At 41.6% G+C, this 17,712-nt stretch overlaps 1 long non-coding RNA gene across 2 annotated transcripts; it reads right to left on the minus strand.

Moving 5' to 3' along the window:
- Nucleotides 1-543: 543 nt before the first annotated feature.
- Nucleotides 544-11,869, minus strand: LOC149126835 (uncharacterized). Of its 2 annotated transcripts, XR_016234309.1 has the most exons (5): nt 11,850-11,869; nt 11,389-11,543; nt 8,205-8,838; nt 6,202-6,874; nt 544-3,540 (listed from the first exon to the last, which is right to left on the minus strand). It is a non-coding gene; the product is annotated as an uncharacterized LOC149126835 (long non-coding RNA). The 2 variants fall into 2 exon arrangements; XR_016234310.1 differs by lacking the exons at nt 11,389-11,543; nt 11,850-11,869 and adding an exon at nt 10,681-10,838.
- Nucleotides 11,870-17,712: the final 5,843 nt, after the last annotated feature.

The raw sequence follows: 17,712 nt of genomic DNA on the forward strand, positions 1-17,712 counted from the left end.
CAAAACTGGAAAAAAAATGCAATTGGAGTGCCCTTTAAGATGCAAATAACATATTCAATAGACTCTCAGATAGTGGGTGGTGATAGACTCTCCTTATGCAGATTATAAACCATCTAGCCTGAGCATAGAGATTTTTAATGTGTCTTTCAGTGAACATACTACTGTTTGAGGGAAGGTGGTAGACTCCATCAATCACTGCACATGTTCCTCCCTGTTTTACTAATATATATTCCAAGGCCTGCCAGTTGTCCATAACTACTTTGCACAGAGTGTCCACAGACATAAGTACTTGCTGTACAAGTTGGCCTGAAGCATAACCCAGATTGCCTAAAGCAATGGTCAGGTTTTTAACATCAGCTTCATGTGGCTCAGCACAATCTCCTAGTATTATAATAGAAGAACCCACTAAGGAGTTTTTCTGCCAATAAAATTTCCCAGAGAGAATAAAAAAATTGGGTATAGCATGTATGCCTTAAAGTGCAGTAGTCTTGATAAAACGAAAGCAAAAGCTTTACTTATCTTTTTGCTTTTTGAAGAGCAGACGTTATCTTTCGAGTTCACCTACGAAGACTCAAGAGGTGGAAATTTAATCCTTGACAAATGCACCCAGCTTGGGGGGTCCTGTAATTTCACCGAGGTGGGTGTACTCAGCAGCACCTGGTAGGGATCCTTCCATTTAGGCTGCAGCTGGTCTGAAGGGGACCCTTCCTTCCAAGTTTTTAATAAAACTGAGTCTCCTGGGGAAATAGGCTGTTCATCAGTCTTAGGATCTGGCACTGGGAGAACTTTATTACCATACTCTATCACAGCCTTTTGTATCTGGCCTAAATCGATAATATACTTTATCTGATCTTGAACTTCTGAATCAAAGAGGATGTCAGAGGTGAAGGAAGGCCTTCCATAGAGCATCTCATACGGACGAACCCTTAAGGCAGTCTTGGGTGCTATTCTCATCCTGAGAAGAGCAATAGGCAACAGTTTAAGCCACATTTCTTAGATCTCTTGGCCAAGCTTAGCTAGAATATTTTTAAGACCATGAATATCCCTTTTCAAATTCACCCGATGACTGAGGGTTCCAAGAAGAGCATGAAGATGGTAAGAAATTCATAGGACATCACCTAGTCCTTTCCCTTCAACACTGGAGAGACGAATTGCATTAAAGCTCCTCTTCCCAGATGGGTAGAGTTATGCATTTCCTTAATAATTGGCCACTGAGAAGCCATTGGAAGCATAACCTTATGATCAAAAGTCCACCGCCTGCTAGCATCTTTAGTATAACCTTGTTGGATCCATCAGATCTCAGTAGAGCGAGACACTTTAGCCATCACTGCAGGCTGAGGTAGCAGAGCTGTGGCCAGAACATCCTGTCAGCAGCTATTTTCGCCTCCTTGTCCGCACGCACATTTCCCTTGCTAACATAGCTCTCCGCCTTCTGATGCCAGCTGCTTCCAAAGGTTCCGGCACTGGGCACTGACTGAAGCAGAGCTCAGATCTCCTTTCCATATTTAATGGGAATTCTTTGCAGTCCATAAGCATCTTTCTTTCCAAATTGCTGCATGTGCGTGTAACACAAGGAAAGCATATTTGGAGTCTGCATATATATTAACTCGCTGACATTTTCCTAATTGCAAGGCTCTAGTTAATGCAGTAAATTCAGCCTTTTGAGCTGAAGTATTACTTGGCAATGCTTGAGCTTCTATTACCTGGATAAGGTCCACTATAACACAATTTGCCTTTCTAATGTCTTCCTTCATGTAGCTACTTCCATCAAATAGCTTCCTTTCTCTTTCCTGAAAGAGCAGGCTTTACCTGGGATAATCCCAGGTAATCTACCTCCTATTTAGAAATTTGAGCTTTCATTGGGGAAACTCTATCCTCGCTTTCCCAGATTCTGGGTTTAATGGATGCAGAAGAAAACATTCTTTAGGCAAGGATTTAGCACACAATAGGATGCACGGGGAACAGCTGCCTCCTTCATAGTCCTGAGACTTTGAGCCATTCTGTACTCTCCATTTGATGTTAAAACAGGCAAGACAGGAGTATTACAGGGAGACACAGGTCCAAGAGTCCATGTCTGAGAAACTGAATTAACTGTAAGGAAGTACTTAAGAATAATAACAAATCTCTTACAAGCAATGGAGTTGGTCACTTAGACATGAATAAAACTTGTAAGACATAATATCCTCTATGTAACACATTAAAACAAAGTAAATCTCTGAGACAGTTAGATAGGAAGTCAGATATGAGCTTATGTGTGTGTGACAAAGGCCTAGGGAGACATTAAGGTCCAGCATATGCATCTCAAAGTCATCCCGGTAATGTTTCAGGGGCAGCCCAGTATTTGCATCCTGCCCTGCTCCTTCTACCTGATAACCTGCCAGGTGGGGGTCCCCGCCCCTTCTGCCTGATATCTGCATTTCAAATATCCTCCTGATCCTCCATCCTCCAGGGGGTCTTGCTCACCCTTCCTCTAACCAGGGCGCTGCCAGCCAGGCTTCCTCCTGTCTGATAACTTCAGGGGGAAAACTCAGATAGGAGCTTTTCTATTTACATCCAAGAAGTCCTTTGTTCCAAGAGGAACAGAGATGAGAAGACAAAGACCCATCCCTTAAACCCCCCCCCCCTCCCCGGGCCTCAACCAGACACCAGACTGTGCGCTCAGCCCTCTGCCTCTCTGCTGAGCCGCCTGCCTGGCCTGCCTGAGTGTAATCTCTCCACTCAACCATGTGACCTCACTCTTCCCCCAGTCCAAGCAACTGGGCACTCTCTCTCAGGTTCTGTCTGGAGAGGTGCCCATCCGTTCTTAGGGGTGTCCTTCCCTAATAAACCTTGCTATTTTACTTTCCACTACTTTCTGTCTCATGCCTGAATTCTTTCTTGCGCGAAGACAGGAACCCTGCCATTCACCGGTAGCAAGACCAAGTTTTACCATTAACTCTAATAATACGATTCTTTGAGGATAGAGGACTTGCATGGGAAGTTAGTACACTGTGACTGCTGCAATTAACACTCTTATGTGTGATGTCAGTAATCACCTGAGGCTCTTGACATGAGATGCCTAGGCCGTAGAAGACTTCTGAATCCACAAATCCCATTAGTTTTCAGACAAGGCTGTGAGCAAAGTGGAAGTTCTTTCCTTGAGAGACGAGTACGTCTTTCTTTGATGACCACTTTTTCCACTGGGGTCTCAGTCACAGATTTCCTTCATGTAGGGACATATTTTGCACCAGTGTCCTGACTTTTCCATAAAATGTTCTTGTGGGCTTTTCAGCCAGACTAGAATGCCTTATGGGCTGTCTCTGAGTCCAGTGAGTGTTATTTATGGCAACTGCCAACCTATGACTCTGCTGTATGGACTGCTTCCCATGTTGATGCATCCCCTCCTCTTTGACCCTATCTATATTATCATTAATCACTTTAAAATGCTACTTTTACCATCCAGCTCATGGGGACGTGGGATCCCATGGCAAGTTTTCAAACTGTGCCCTTAGAAGTAAGTCCATAGGAATGGATGTGGAGCCATAGAGTTGAACAGTCTCTCTGTAGGACAAGAGAAAATAATAATAAACATGGCTCTCAAAGAGCCTTATTATCCTTAAGCATATGACTCGGATACATCGCATTAGCTATAATTTTGACACCCTAGAGTCTCCATTTGTATGCAAAATGGGGTCTATTATTTTAGCCAGTGCACTGATGGGGCTCCCAATTTTTCCTCCCTTTTTTAAAACCAGCATAAAGCCAGAATACCATACAAAAACAAAGAGACAACTACCTGGTCTGGGACACATCATCCCAAGAAGCCACAGAGAAAACTGCCTGCCATGCACACCAACTCCCAAGAGGCCACAGAGAACCAGTGTGAAGCTAAAATAATTTTTAAGGATAAAAAGTAATAAGAAGAACACTGCTTAGTCTGAAAAGCACCATTCGACTGCCATACCACTCCTGGCAGGGGGGTGAGGGGTACCAAATCCCAGGGGGCCAACAAATTCTGATGCATAGCCAAAAAAGATAAAAAAAATTAAAAATTGACTGGTGTGGAGCCAAATAGGATAACAGATTAAAAACAAAACAAAACAAATAATATCGGAACCTAAGGGAGGTGGCATGAAGCCATAACATAACAAACTAAAATATAAGGGAACTGGTGCAAAGCTAAAATCATGAAAAACAAAAATAAACAAAAAAATAACCAACCAGAGAATTCAAGAGGTGACCAGCACAGAGCCATGAAATAAAAAAATAAACAGCTAAAATAAAAAAAGACCAGGAATCCAATTACATGAATTCTGCCATCCGGTGCATGGCCATGAAAATAACAGACTAAAATAGAAAAATAAAAAGTCACTGTACTAACTAGGTGTGCACCGTGTGGGCAGCCACAGGGGTTCGCTATCTTGGGGGTGGAGTCTGTTGCCCATCTTCCAGTAAGGACAGAAGTCCTCATGGTATCCTCCCACTTGACAACCACTTGTTTATTTTTTTTCCCGGAAACTGCCATTTTAGGATGGAAATCCCACCCTTCGCCAGAGGAGATGGACCCTCCACCATGTTCGAACTTCCACTTCCCAAAACATGCGGTTACTAGGCAACAGAAGTGGTTTTTTCTCCAGTTTGTACCACCCAAATCCGGCAAATTAAAAGTTGCTCCGGAATGCCTGATTTTTTAAATCAAAACCTGAGGCAAACCAATTGTCGATAACCATGAAATCCTTCCATACAACTAAAAGATTTAAATTTTAACTTTCCCAAATACATAAATTATCCTTAAAAACATGTCACAAACAACTTGGAAGAATTTAAATATCAGAAAACATTCATAAACTGGCCCCTTTTTTTTTTCACTTTTTCTCCTTAATTCCATAAATGCTAAAATTTTGTGTTAGCTTTGCTCCCCTGAAACGACCAAAATTAGGAACATAAAATATATTAACATTTGCATTTTAGCTGACTTTTCCAAACCAGGAAATCTGAGAGAAGAGAGGCTAGAAGACAGAAAATTTTCAGGACTTAAACCGTTGGAAACCCACTTATCTTGCTGCTGCCTTTAAAGTCCCTTCATGGTCCCCATTTATGTGATGGGCTTAACTAAGTCAAAATTTAATATTTCGGGTTCTTGCCATTTACTTAGAGAATTCTAAACACCAACTCAAACAAGACATATAGGATGATAAGGTTTAGGATTTTTTAGAGAGTGAGAAGAATACCAGGAACGTGAGGGCTTTTTTAAGGGAGAGTGGACCAAAAAGAGTAAATGGGGAGCTCCATACTATGAGATGGAGAGCACAAGCCAGAGTGCACACAGCCGAGAGAGATGGCCCAGAGCTCTCCAGGCCTCTTACGCACTTCCAGAAGGAGAGTGGTTACACAGTCTGATTGACAGGTGGTAGATACAGGTGAGAGTACATGGGGGCAAGGGAGGTGGGACCTCTAGCTCGGGAACCTAACCTAACTCCTTGACCAATCCATATGAATCATGCGTTTACTGAGTGTTTCACATACAGCTTTTACAGCAATGTGAGCACTGCAAAGAGGGAGACAATTTTTCCGGCGCCGCGGCTCACTAGGCTAATCCTCCACCTAGCAGATGGTGCCGGCACACCGGGTTCTAGTCCCGGTCGGGGCGCCGGATTCTGTCCCAGTTGCCCCTCTTCCAGGCCAGCTCTCTGCTGTGGTCCAGGAGTGCAGTGGAGGATGGCCCAGGTGCTTGGGCCCTGCACCCCATGGAAGACCAGGAGAAGCACCTGGCTCCTGCCATCGGATCAGCGCTGTGCGCCGGCCGCGGCGGCCATTGGAGGGTGAACCAACTGCAAAGGAAGACCTTTCTCTCTGTCTCTCTCTCTCTCACTGTCCACTCTGCCTGTCAAAATAAATAAATAAATAAATAAATAAATAAATAAATAAATAAAAATAAAAAAAAAATTTCCCATTTCATAGTTTCTGGATCTGTCAAGCCTTTGTGTGACCACAGGCAACTTACTGCTTTGCTTTGTACCTCAGTTTTCTCTCTGGTGCAATGGGAATGTTTATAGTTCTTACCTTGGAGAACTGTAAGAATTAATAAACAAAGCACTTGAAACCATGTCTAGCGGATAGGATAGCTAAAGGGAGCTTGCTGGCACTACCAGGACTTAGCAATGAGGCTGAGGTTTCATCAATCAAAGATTCAAAATTCCGTTCTCCTGTCTCCAAACACACCTTTCCCACCGCAGTGGGTTCATCCGTGCCGCGGTTTCTCCGATCCTGAAGCCCCGCTTTGTCAGGCGATAGCTCTTGCCGGCATGGCTGCTCCTCCATCTGCTCCACATTTGTAGAGCCCCGCTACAGCCTGGGCGCCTCCCCAGGGTGAAGGATGCAAGGCAGTGAGAGCTCTAACAGGAAACGGAACGTGAGCGCAGAATTGCCTCGGGAGAAAAATCAAACAGGACTTCAAGCGGCAGCCAGAATCCTGGCTACTATTACATCAGAAAACGCAAACAGTGATATATGCTGCAGAAAAAATGGGGTTCTCCCCTTTCTACATGGTTGCTTCCATCTCCTCTCAAGGAAACCCTCAGTCTCTCCCAGTCACGTGCGTACAGGTGGGCATTACGTGTGGGGAGTTGTTCACCTTTCTGGGGGAAACAAGGGATGCACGTTTTCTACTTTGGCTTCGCTTTCCTAGTACAAGCCAGCTTTCCGGAATTGAAAGCTTAGATACTTTCTGATAATAGCGCACGAGCTAGCGCACTGGTTAGAGCAGCAGCACACGCCCGCCGGGGGAGTAGGGCACCTGTGCAGCGAGACCCGCACGTGCCCTGCAGGCCCCACGTCCACCGTGAGATAGCTGCACCTGCACAGACACCAGTCCGTAGGCCTTCACAGCTTGTTCCTGGTGGTGGAAAAGGGAAACCACTGGAGTCAGAAAAAGAGAATGAGAAGAATTATTTTCCCAATTGCGTTGGTGTTTACTTGGAAATGAATTAACTGTGTTTGACGAAGTTTAATCATCAGAATGTAAACTCCCAAAGGGCAAGAAATTTAATGTCTTGTTTACTCCCCGATCACCAGCCCTTAGAATGATTTTCTTAAAGGTTCATTCAGAGTAAATGATTATTTCATGCATGAGCAGTTCCCACTAGATGCGTGGAGGTTCATTCATTCTTTCATTATTCTGTGGAGCAATTACGTAGAATGAATGTGAATTTATTCAGAATTTAGAAGGTTTTGTCTTTGAATTTACAAATAATTTGAACTAGCTAGGTTGAAAGATTGGATTCAGAATTTATTTTTAATGTTCACTCAGAGCTATTGATTATTTTAAATATGAAAAGTAGCTACCAAGGTGGAACCAATGTAAATTATCAGTCTAATAGATATGGATAATAATTTTCTTTAAGAGGTCACATTTGACAAACTCTAGCCCAGCTGTAACTGAATCTACATCTAGATATTTCACATCTACTAAAACTTAAATCATGGGAAGTTTTGGCACTAGAATATTGAATTCCAAAATTACTTTAAAAGATCAATGCTTACAAAAAAAAAAGCATAAAGAGTCCCCAACACCTTGGAATCTGAATTTGTTGCATCCTGTTTAGTTCTGCCTTTTATTCCTTAATTTTAGACCTCAACATAAAGGAATACATGTGAGCTCTGGGACAATTAACTAAGAAAAAGAAATATTGTCTTTTCTTCAATCCCTATTGAGGAAAAAACCGACTTGTTACACCTCTTACATTTGTGTCCTGTTATATTCATGCCTGTGTTTTAATATCAAGCATGGTTGTGTAATAATCGTAGAATTACTTTACATTTACCACTTCAAATAGGAATTTTAATCTGTTTGTACACAAATTTCATTTAAAAGGCGAAAATCCTGAAAAGAGTTACTAGTGGATGCTTATTTAATTTTAAATATTTAAAATTTACAGTATAGTTTATATGTAGCAGTCTAGATAGATTCATTTTTGTCATTATTCAGAGCTGAATCTGATCTGTATCTAAAATCTTTCAACAACTGTTTTGATTATCACGTTACAATAAAGTAAGTTTGATATCCGTGAACCTGCGCAGCCTCACAAAGTTTCAGATTAAACATGACCCTGGAAGCTCACTTTGTTTTGACTCTGAGTCTTTTCTGTTTGCTCCCTCCCCACCCACAGCATGGTCTGTGTGCACGCACACACGTGTGTATTTTAAAAGAAATTGACTCCACTTACAGGCACTTCATGAAAGATGATTTGGCACCCATGTAGATTCAGGAAATCGAAAAATAAAAGGCTGCTAAGGCGAAGAGTCACCAATTAAGCTTGTTTTAACTTAGCTACTTAAATAACCAAGCTTTACTTTTTCATATCTATTATATAACATGCCAATCTAAAAATCTTTCAAACAGAAACTGTCAACTGAAAATTAAAATTCTAACTTTTAATCTGAAAATGTTCTGGCTTTTTGTGAACTTTGACCCCAATATCTCTGTTACTACAAACAAAATATTGTCAGTCAACATACACAAGAGAAACAGCAGAATAATATGGCTTTCTGGTCATTTTCTTTCTTATTTTTTTCTTTGTCTCCCTCCCTTTATCTCACTTCTCCTTTCTGTGTGTTTTCATTTTCTAAGCCAATGATTATATGGTAGATCATTTCAACTCACAGAAATGATGGAATGGCACGAAGTTCACAGTTCCTTCTCCTATGTCCAGGAAGCTGGCTTAGTGCATCGTAGAAAATTTCTTTCTAGGTTGAATCAGCCTTGCTTATCTGGATGCCATCTGATTTCTCTTCAAATGGGGTCTCCTTCAGACAAACACTGTTGTTTATGTATCTCTTAACAAAGAGTTTGACCTGTCACTGAGATCATGGACAATTGGAGGTGGTTGATTAGATAGGCAAATATACATCCAAATGAAAGCAAAGTTTATCGCTTAAAGGTGATGTCGCTCCCCTTCTTCGTGGAGGAACGACACAGGACCCTGCGCTGTTCTTTTGTCTGCTCGGCCCTCCCCGGGTTTGCTGCTGGTTCTTCCAGGATTGGCTACCGACCCTTCCACCTCCATGGAAGGGCGGTGCCCCCTGCCACTTTCCCCACTTCCGCGGGGGAGTGGCACACCGCCGGCCGGCTCTCTCGGGGGCTGCACAGGTGTTCCTTCAGCTAGATGTTCCTGGTGCATGTTGTCTCTCTCCTCCTTTATAGTCCTCTTCCACCAATCCCAACTCTGCTACCCACACGCCGAGTACACTGCTCTCCTCCAATCAGGAGCAGGTTCAGCTCCTGCAGGTCATCACTCAAGTTGGCGAGAGGCAGCTGAGTAGAAGCTGTTTCCTTCTCTCCCAGCGCCATATTGTGGGAGAGCAGATGCATAGAATAAGTCTTAATTCCAGTAACAGTCTAGTCCGAGTTGCTCCCCACAGGTGACCCAAAGTACTCGTTCATTTAGCTCTTAGATTTAACAGGTATGTACCACAAAAGATCTATCTTCACATTGAAAACTGATATACATATATATATATTTTTTTTTTGACAGGCAGAGTGGACAGTGAGAGAGAGAGAGACAGAGAGAAAGGTCTTCCTTTGCCATTGGTTCACCCTCCAATGGCCACCGCAGCCGGCACACTGTGTTGATCCGATGGCAGGAGCCAGGCACTTCTCCTGGTCTCCCATGGGGTGCAGGGCCCAAGCACTTGGGCCATCCTCCACTGCACTCCCTGGCCACAGCAGAGAGCTGGCCTGGAAGAGGGGCAACCGGGACAGAATCCGGCACCCTGACCGGGACTAGAACCTGGTGTGCCGGCGCCGCTAGGCAGAGGATTAGCCTAGTGAGCTGCGGAGCCGGCATGATATACATAGTTTCATTTTAAGAATAAAACCATTCTCTCTCTCTTTCTTTCTCTCTCTCTCTCTCCTCTCTCTCCTTTCTCTCTCTCTCTCTCTCTGTCCCCCTCCCCCATAACTCTTTCAAATAAACAAATAAGTCTCTTTGAAAGGGGGGTGGCATTGTGTATAGTGGCTAAAGTTGCTGCCTGTAACTCCAGCAGTCCTGGCTGCTCCACTTCTGATCCAGGTCCAAAAAGCAGATCACCCAAGTGCATAGGTCCCTGCCATCCATGTGGGAGACCCGGAAGAAGCTCCTGACTCCTGGATTTGGCCTGATTCAAACCCTGGCCATTGGAGCCACCTGGGGAGTGAAACAGCAAATGGAAGATTCTCTCTCTCTCCCTCTCTCTCTCTCTCTCCCTCCCTCCCTCCCTCCCTCCTTCCCCCCCTCCTTCCCTCCTTCTCTGTCTTTTTCCCCCTCTCCCTCTCTAACTCTGACTTTCAAATAAATAAATATACTTTAAGAAAAAGAATAAAAGCATAGAGAATTGTCAATTGCTTCCCAAGAAGAGTGCCTACAGCTTTGGGGAATAAACTTGTTCTGGATACCTAACACCGATTTCTCTGGGAACAGGTATTTCTCCACTGAACATGGTTTTGTTTGAGGAAAGCGTGGTTTCAATGCCAACTTACAGAATATTGCATTTAAAAAAGAAAAAAGAAACTGACACATAATCAGTAAGGGTATCATTTCTTTCAGAGAGTCAAGGACTTCCCACTCAAATTATGAGTATTGATGATTTATTGTGAGCAAGGTATCTTGCGAAGAAAGAAATGAGCAAGTAAAGATGACTAAGGTACAATGGAAGAATCCCTACCTGTAAATATGTTACGTAAATGGTTGAAATGGTTACTCAGATAAGCATGGCAGGAGTTGCAGTCTGAGAGTGAACACTTGGAAGATCCCTTAGAAGTGATTCAACTTTCCACATCTTGTCATCCCAAATAAAAAGAGGTCAAAGCCCCTCCTATGCCCTTTTCTGTCAGGGGCTATGGGGAATAACGTTCACCAAGTTTATAAAAGTAATTACTCTTATGATTTGTTTTAATCTACTTGAATTCACTCAATTGACATCCTGTTAAGGTTGACAATATTGTCAACCTTCCTGATTGATTAGCTTTAAGGAGAAGCATCCAGACACTTGATACGATGCCCTCTGTGTGTGAAATGAATTTACATCCTGCCTCGTTTTTATATGGTGACTCCTGATCTGTTTGAATACAACTTCGACATTCCTACATGTATACACAGGCACCTGTGTGTAGAGCGCTACAATCAACTTGACTTGCTTGGCTAAAGTTGGAGACAATCCTTTTCTAGCTTCCTTCTACCACTCAATATTATTACAGTCTGTGCACAAAACACAAATTACATGCTTTATTAGTGTGTTCTGTGGTAACCTCAAAACCACAAGTGTTTACATGTGCTGCACGCATGCACTTTGGGGCCCTTTCATAGTGGGTTGACAAGAGATTAAAGGCAGAAATATGGCATTTTATTAAAGCAAACATATCAGTATGCCTACCATGATAAAATGATCCAGTTTTCTTCAGACACAAAAGTTTCTGTTGAGTGATACCTTTGAAATTCCTTGAGGGCACCCTATTATTCACTTTCCTCAACAGAGAGCAGCTGCAAATGGTCTCCAATTTTCAAAGAGTATTGCCTGGTCATTCTTTACTGTCAAAATGAAGAAGAGCACAAAAGTTAAGTCAATAAAGTAATATGAAATGCTTAATATAAAAATTCAGGAATGAATGATTAACCATTAAAAACTTACAGTAGCTATTTCATCCAGGGGAAAAAAATTAACATTTCCCCTGAAACCTATTAACACTCCTTGTAAACAATATTCCTTTCTGAGATATATGACCTTCCCTCATGCTCTCCACACACATGGCATTTTTCTTATAGCCACTTTAGCTCTCCTGATGGGAAGCTAAAATCCTCGGGAGACAGTGCTCCTCCCAGCTTCCCCAGTGTTACCTGATCTCCCACTGTGTACTCTGTGAACACACACTTAGTGGGGGTGGATTGTAACCACCTGTTGTTGGTCCAATTCCAAAATTCCCGTGGTGGCCCGTGGAGACCAGAAGGCAAGGGACGCTGCACACCTTACCGCTCATGGCTTCCTTTTCAGCCTACGCAATTTCACAAACTGGTCAGTTATGAAAATGGGTAGAAGCACCTGTGTTTCCTTGGTTTCCTCCAAGAATCTCTTTTCTTGTTGTCATCTGTGTCTCTTCAGTCTCTGTGGATGTTGTTGAGAGAACCACGTGCAGAGAGAAGCCTCAGCAAAAGACGTTTCTTTATCTGAAGAAATGATTGAGACAGCAGGATTTCATTGAGTCCAAGACTTCACTTCAATATCAAGTCAGAAAGAAAAGCAAGATTGCTCAGGACCTAGCCTAAAGCTAAGCCCTCCACACTCTGCTGTTACTTAAAAAAGAAAGGCCTTGAGCATCATCTCAAGAGTGATTTTGATTGAAAAAATGTAAGATGATATGGCCAGTGTTAACTCAGTCAATCGCCTTTCTAGACTTTTAGAGTCACTGAGGAAGTCCCCGCCATGCCACCTTGAAAAAGTCATCACCAGGGCCTTGGTAACTGGTTAACACGAGAAATGGGTGGCTATGGGGTGGTTCTGGCAATTTGAGATAATACAAATTTTTTTCACAAAGGTCATTTGCTTCAAAAGAGTGAACTTCACTCCCCTGATGTTTTATTCTAAAAAATCACTCATAGATCTCCAGCCCACCTCCAGCAGGGAGAGAGAGGCTTGCTGAACAGTGTCTTTGTAAGGTTTTTATTTTTTTTTATTTTTTTTTATTTTACAGGTAGAGTTACAGACAGAGAGAAAGGTCTTCCTTCTGTTGGTTCAACCCCCAAATGGCTGCTACGGCCAGCATGCTGTGCTGATCCGAAGCCAGGAGCCAGGTGCTTCTTCCTGGTCTCCCATGCGGGTGCAGGGGCCCAAGTACTTGAGCCATCCTCCACTGCACTCCCAGGCCACAGCAGACAGCTGGACTGGAAGAGGAGTGGCCGGGACTAGAACCGGCACCCATATGCGATGCTGACACTGCAGGCGGAGCATTAACCAAGTGAGCCACAGTGCCAACCCTCTGTAAGGCTTTCAAATGCTTTCTTTAGCTCTGAAGAAGCATTCTGCTTAGAAGGAATGTCTCAAAGAGAAAGGATGTATCAACAAGAAATAACGAAATACAAAGCACATTTCAGAGAATTCTCCAACACTTTTGATAAGTGGAAATGCCATGTTAAATGTCTCCAAGTTTTTTTTAAAAAGATTTTTATATATTCATTTGAAAGTAAGAGTTACAGAGATGGGAGAGAGAGAGAGAGGCAAAGATGTCCCATCCACTGGTTCATTCCCCAGATTACTGCTACGTCCAGCACTGGGCAAAACCGAAGCCAGAGCCGGAAGCCAGGAGCCAGGAGTTTCTTCCAGGTCTCCCACAAGGGTGTCAGGGCCCCAAGAACTTGGGCCATCTTCCCCTTCTTTTCCCAGGCCATCAGCAGTTAGCTGAATTGGAAGTGGGGAAACCAGGACATGAACCAGTGCCCATATGGGAGACCAGCCCCAAAATGTTTCCAAAATTTATTTATCGTACTTACATTGACATTTTTAAATTAAACCAGTACATACAGTCTCTCCTCATACCCATGGGTCTAGCTAGCTATGCGTTTCTCCTCTGTAATCATGACTTTCTTTAGGGACAAAACAGATGGAGAAGATCTTTTTGTATCCTCTCTTTTCAGGCATTTCAATGCAATTTTAAAAATCAAAGCTTTATATAATCATTTTCTCATGTGTTTTAGTTATTTAGAACACAGGGTAAGTGTTTGGTGCATCAGCAGAAATGATATCTGAGTACCTGGGTTTGAATTCAGCTCCATTTCTGATTCCAGGTTCCCGTTGATGTATACCTTGGAAGGTAGCGGGTGATGGCTCACGTACCGAGCATCTTCCTCCCAACTGGGAGATCTGGATTGAGTTCCGACTTCAGCTTGGCCTTTCTCAGCTGTTCCAGACAACTGGGGAATGAACCAGTGGATGGAAGATCTTTCTGTCTGTTTCTCTCTCTCTCTCCCTTAAATAAATAATATGGAAATGAAATACAAATAAAATGAAAATGAATAACTAATAATAAAACCACTACTGATCAAGATACATTATGTCTGGTAGGCGTTTGTTACATTGTGTGTGTGACATAAGTTGTGCTACACAATTTAGAAGAATAAAACTTACCAGTGTAGCTAATAAAACATGAAAGCTGTAGTTATTAATAAAACTTTCTTATTTACCCCCAAGAACTCAAATTTAAAACTCTGATGCTATTTTCTTGCATATCTGAAAGAGATATCCCAAAGTGTAAGTTTTTTTATCAGTATTTTTATTCATTAGGAAACCAAATAAACTATCATGGTTATTTTTTAATGCTTCCTGGGTAGTTTACAAATTCTTGCAAATAAAATCAACTTCTTATTCCTTTGTTTCTTGCTAATTTCCTTTTTTCTTTCCACAATCACTCATCAAGCATCAAATGTTTTATACACACACACACACACACACACACAGGTCATAGTTCTAGAGGTTAAACACACAAAGGCAAATCAAATTTAGATCCAGACCTTGGATAAATTACAATCAAATTTGATAGATGTGATGATAAGCAAAAGAAGCTATGTGAGGTAATTTGCAAAGGTGGTTATATTGAGCTCCTATTTTCTGCCGCAGAGTACAATAACTGACTGGCATATATTGCATCAATTAATCCTTAGGTGAAAGAAGAACATAAACAGCATTTTTGGAAACTTTCAAAGTAAGGGGATAGATAAATTTTGAAGAAAAATCTACACTGAGAGAACATGAAAAAATAGGGAAAGAATTGCAAATATGTCAGATTATGCAATACAGGAAAATAGTAAGTAATAACAAGTGCTAAGGAAAATAAATTAAGGATTGACACAGTAAGTAGACAGTGACTCAAAGAGAAAGGCATTGTTAGCCTTCAAAAAAGCAATGGAATGGATACATTTGATCAATCATTGTAAGTTGAGCGATGATATTTCTCTTTCTCACTTATGAAATGTTATTAAAATGAGAACAAAGGGACTCAAGAGAAAAACATCTCATAATAAAAAGGTGTTGGAGAAAGCAGGAGAGCAGATGAAAGATTCCAAGAATACTTAGGATGAAGAGCAGTTGGCAGATGTATGATAACAAACTACTCCACGCTGTGAAAGGCCAACAAGAAACAAATTACATCTTTACTAATAGCCTCAAAAAATAGAGGCAATGGGTCCATATGTATGCAGTCCTGCAGATCAGGAATGATGAAAGGAAGCCTGATTGGATGCTTGAGTAAGTAAGAACCATACTGAGTACTCTCTCCTCTGTGATTCCACAGTTACTTGTAGGATAAGGTAGGGTTACTACAGAAATATTTTGAACACAAGAAGATCTCAGCTCATCGACACCTGATGCAGCTGACACAACAGAAGCATCAAGGAGAGTGAGTGAAAGTAAGACAAGCGTTACCTGTGACCCACCTGTGCCCTGCCATCCTCTCGCAATCCTATGAGCCACACCACGTTTGAATTCTCTCTTCTATAACAGCCCTTCCCTGCTCTGACCGGGCAAGAACTCATACATAAAGATTATAAACATTCATTTTCTCCATGTAATGTCTTGATACATATTTATACCAGGACAAATATTTATCATTTCTTTATGGTGAAAACACCTAAAAATTCTGTCTCCTAGATTTTTTCTTTTTACTCTTAGATTTATCGTTGCCATCCAGAGTCATCCTACTGTACAACAGAACCCCAGAACTTTTTTCTCCTAACTACCAATAACTTAGTCCCTGTTAACCAGCCTTTACACATCCTTCCTTCCCTCTATTTTCCATTTCATTTTGGAAGACAGGGAATGTACAGCAATATAATCGATGGATTAAAATGACCAGCGATGGGACATCTATTGTATCTATAAATAATGCAGAGGGAAAAACAGAAATGAATAAAGCCTGCCCTGGTCGTCAAGATTGGAAAGATAGCATGTAACCAAATCAGAAAATGATGTATTTATTTTAAAAACAGACTAAACATATATTTTAAGCATGACATCATGATGGAAACTGACTACAGCTAGGTCAGCATCAAGCACTGACATAACTGCTCATGTCATACCGTATTTGACCTTAAACATCATTCTGAGCACTTACCAAGGACATGAACCAAGCTTGGAATTCCCATAGTGAGGTGTGTGAGAATGACAATAGGACTTTGTAATTTAACTGGAAATGGATTTTAACCAGGTGGTAATATTATGGGTCACACTCAAATGCTCTCGCATGCTCAAGTTTAGAAAGATTTAGACTTTTTTTCTCTATAGTAGGAACAGATCATAGATTCTATCTTGGACTAGCTTGTCTCCTGGGTGTTTGATAGACATTGCTGCTCGTCTGATAGATGGGGGGAATGAGGTTGCAAAATTGCTATACTATCACTTACTCTTAGATGGAACAGGTGAAGATCCTTGGGGAAATCATGGTAATGGGCTATAGGTTTTCCAGAATTTAGCTGTGTGCGAGAAAGAGTTAGACTGCAAACTTTTTAGACTTCAGCACCAGCCTCATTTCATGTAAAAGTGCAGTGTTTAGTGAGGTATTTATAACTCAGGAAAGGCAGCGCTTTAAAATACAACTGTTTAAAGAAATACGTTCACTGGAAACCCATTTATTTTCCTCAAAGCATAAAAAATACCTGAATATGAGTATCATAAGATGTTGATGTTGGTGCCCAATACTGTCTCTCTGATGAAGGGACTGCTTATAGATAGGTACAAAATGTTTCGTTTTGGTGATCCAGACTCTCATCTTGTGAGAGGAGGGGTGAGATTATGCTTAAATCTCAAATGGCATGCAGTTTCTCCTAAGTCCTAAAAGCGACACAACACAGGAACAAAATGTTGAGCAATAGCGTTGAATTAAACAGAAACTAATCAACGAAAAAAGCAAACATTTACTTGTTAGACAACTTTCTCTTGAAACTCTTTATTCAGGATCATTCATTAATTAGCAGAAAAGGGACAAGAACCATGCTCTTGTCATCTGTCTCCTTCGAAAATTCATTAGCATATCCTTAGCATATGGCAAAGTTGAAATTTTCCACGTGTAAGCACATGGCTTGGATGGGCAGGCAGTGCACAGCATTCTGTCCTGAAATCGCATGTACATTCGTGTACTTAATCCCCATGAACTATTCTTTCCTGAAATATGCTTCACCGTACAACTCTTGAACAGAGAATCCCGCTCACATTGACTTTGGAAGAAAGGCTGCCTCCTTAAATTCCTCCGTTAAGGACACACAATGAAATGCTTCGTTAAGAACCTTAATTTAAAGCAGCACACGGTTCTACATGTCAGAGGTAATAATTACCTTCCTTAATGAGCCTGCCTTTTGCCTGTGATGAGTAAGCCTTGCCTTGCCTTGTTTACTGTAACTCGGGATTTATTTCTGGATTTCTTCAAGTGCTCTTATTTTTTTAAAAAAATAATAATAATAACATTATGTCTGTTTTCCTGGGGTCAAAACTGTCTACTCTATACTGAAACCATGTGCTGTAAGCACTGCTAAAACTAATTACCCATATATTCCTGGGACATACGAGAGCCCACGGAAGTCATAGACTCCAAACCCAAGCTCCCAAGCAGAATAAAAAGAGTCTACTTTATGATTTTAAATAATTTCCATGTGAACTATTTATAACCAAAATGTCCCAGCAAATCTAACTAATAAAATTGAAAGGCTCTTGAACAAATTG

The sequence above is a fragment of the Oryctolagus cuniculus genome, chromosome 5, assembly GCF_051225735.1.
Source record: "Oryctolagus cuniculus isolate XC-2025 breed Fujian yellow rabbit chromosome 5, ASM5122573v1, whole genome shotgun sequence".
Lineage (NCBI taxonomy): Eukaryota > Metazoa > Chordata > Mammalia > Lagomorpha > Leporidae > Oryctolagus > Oryctolagus cuniculus.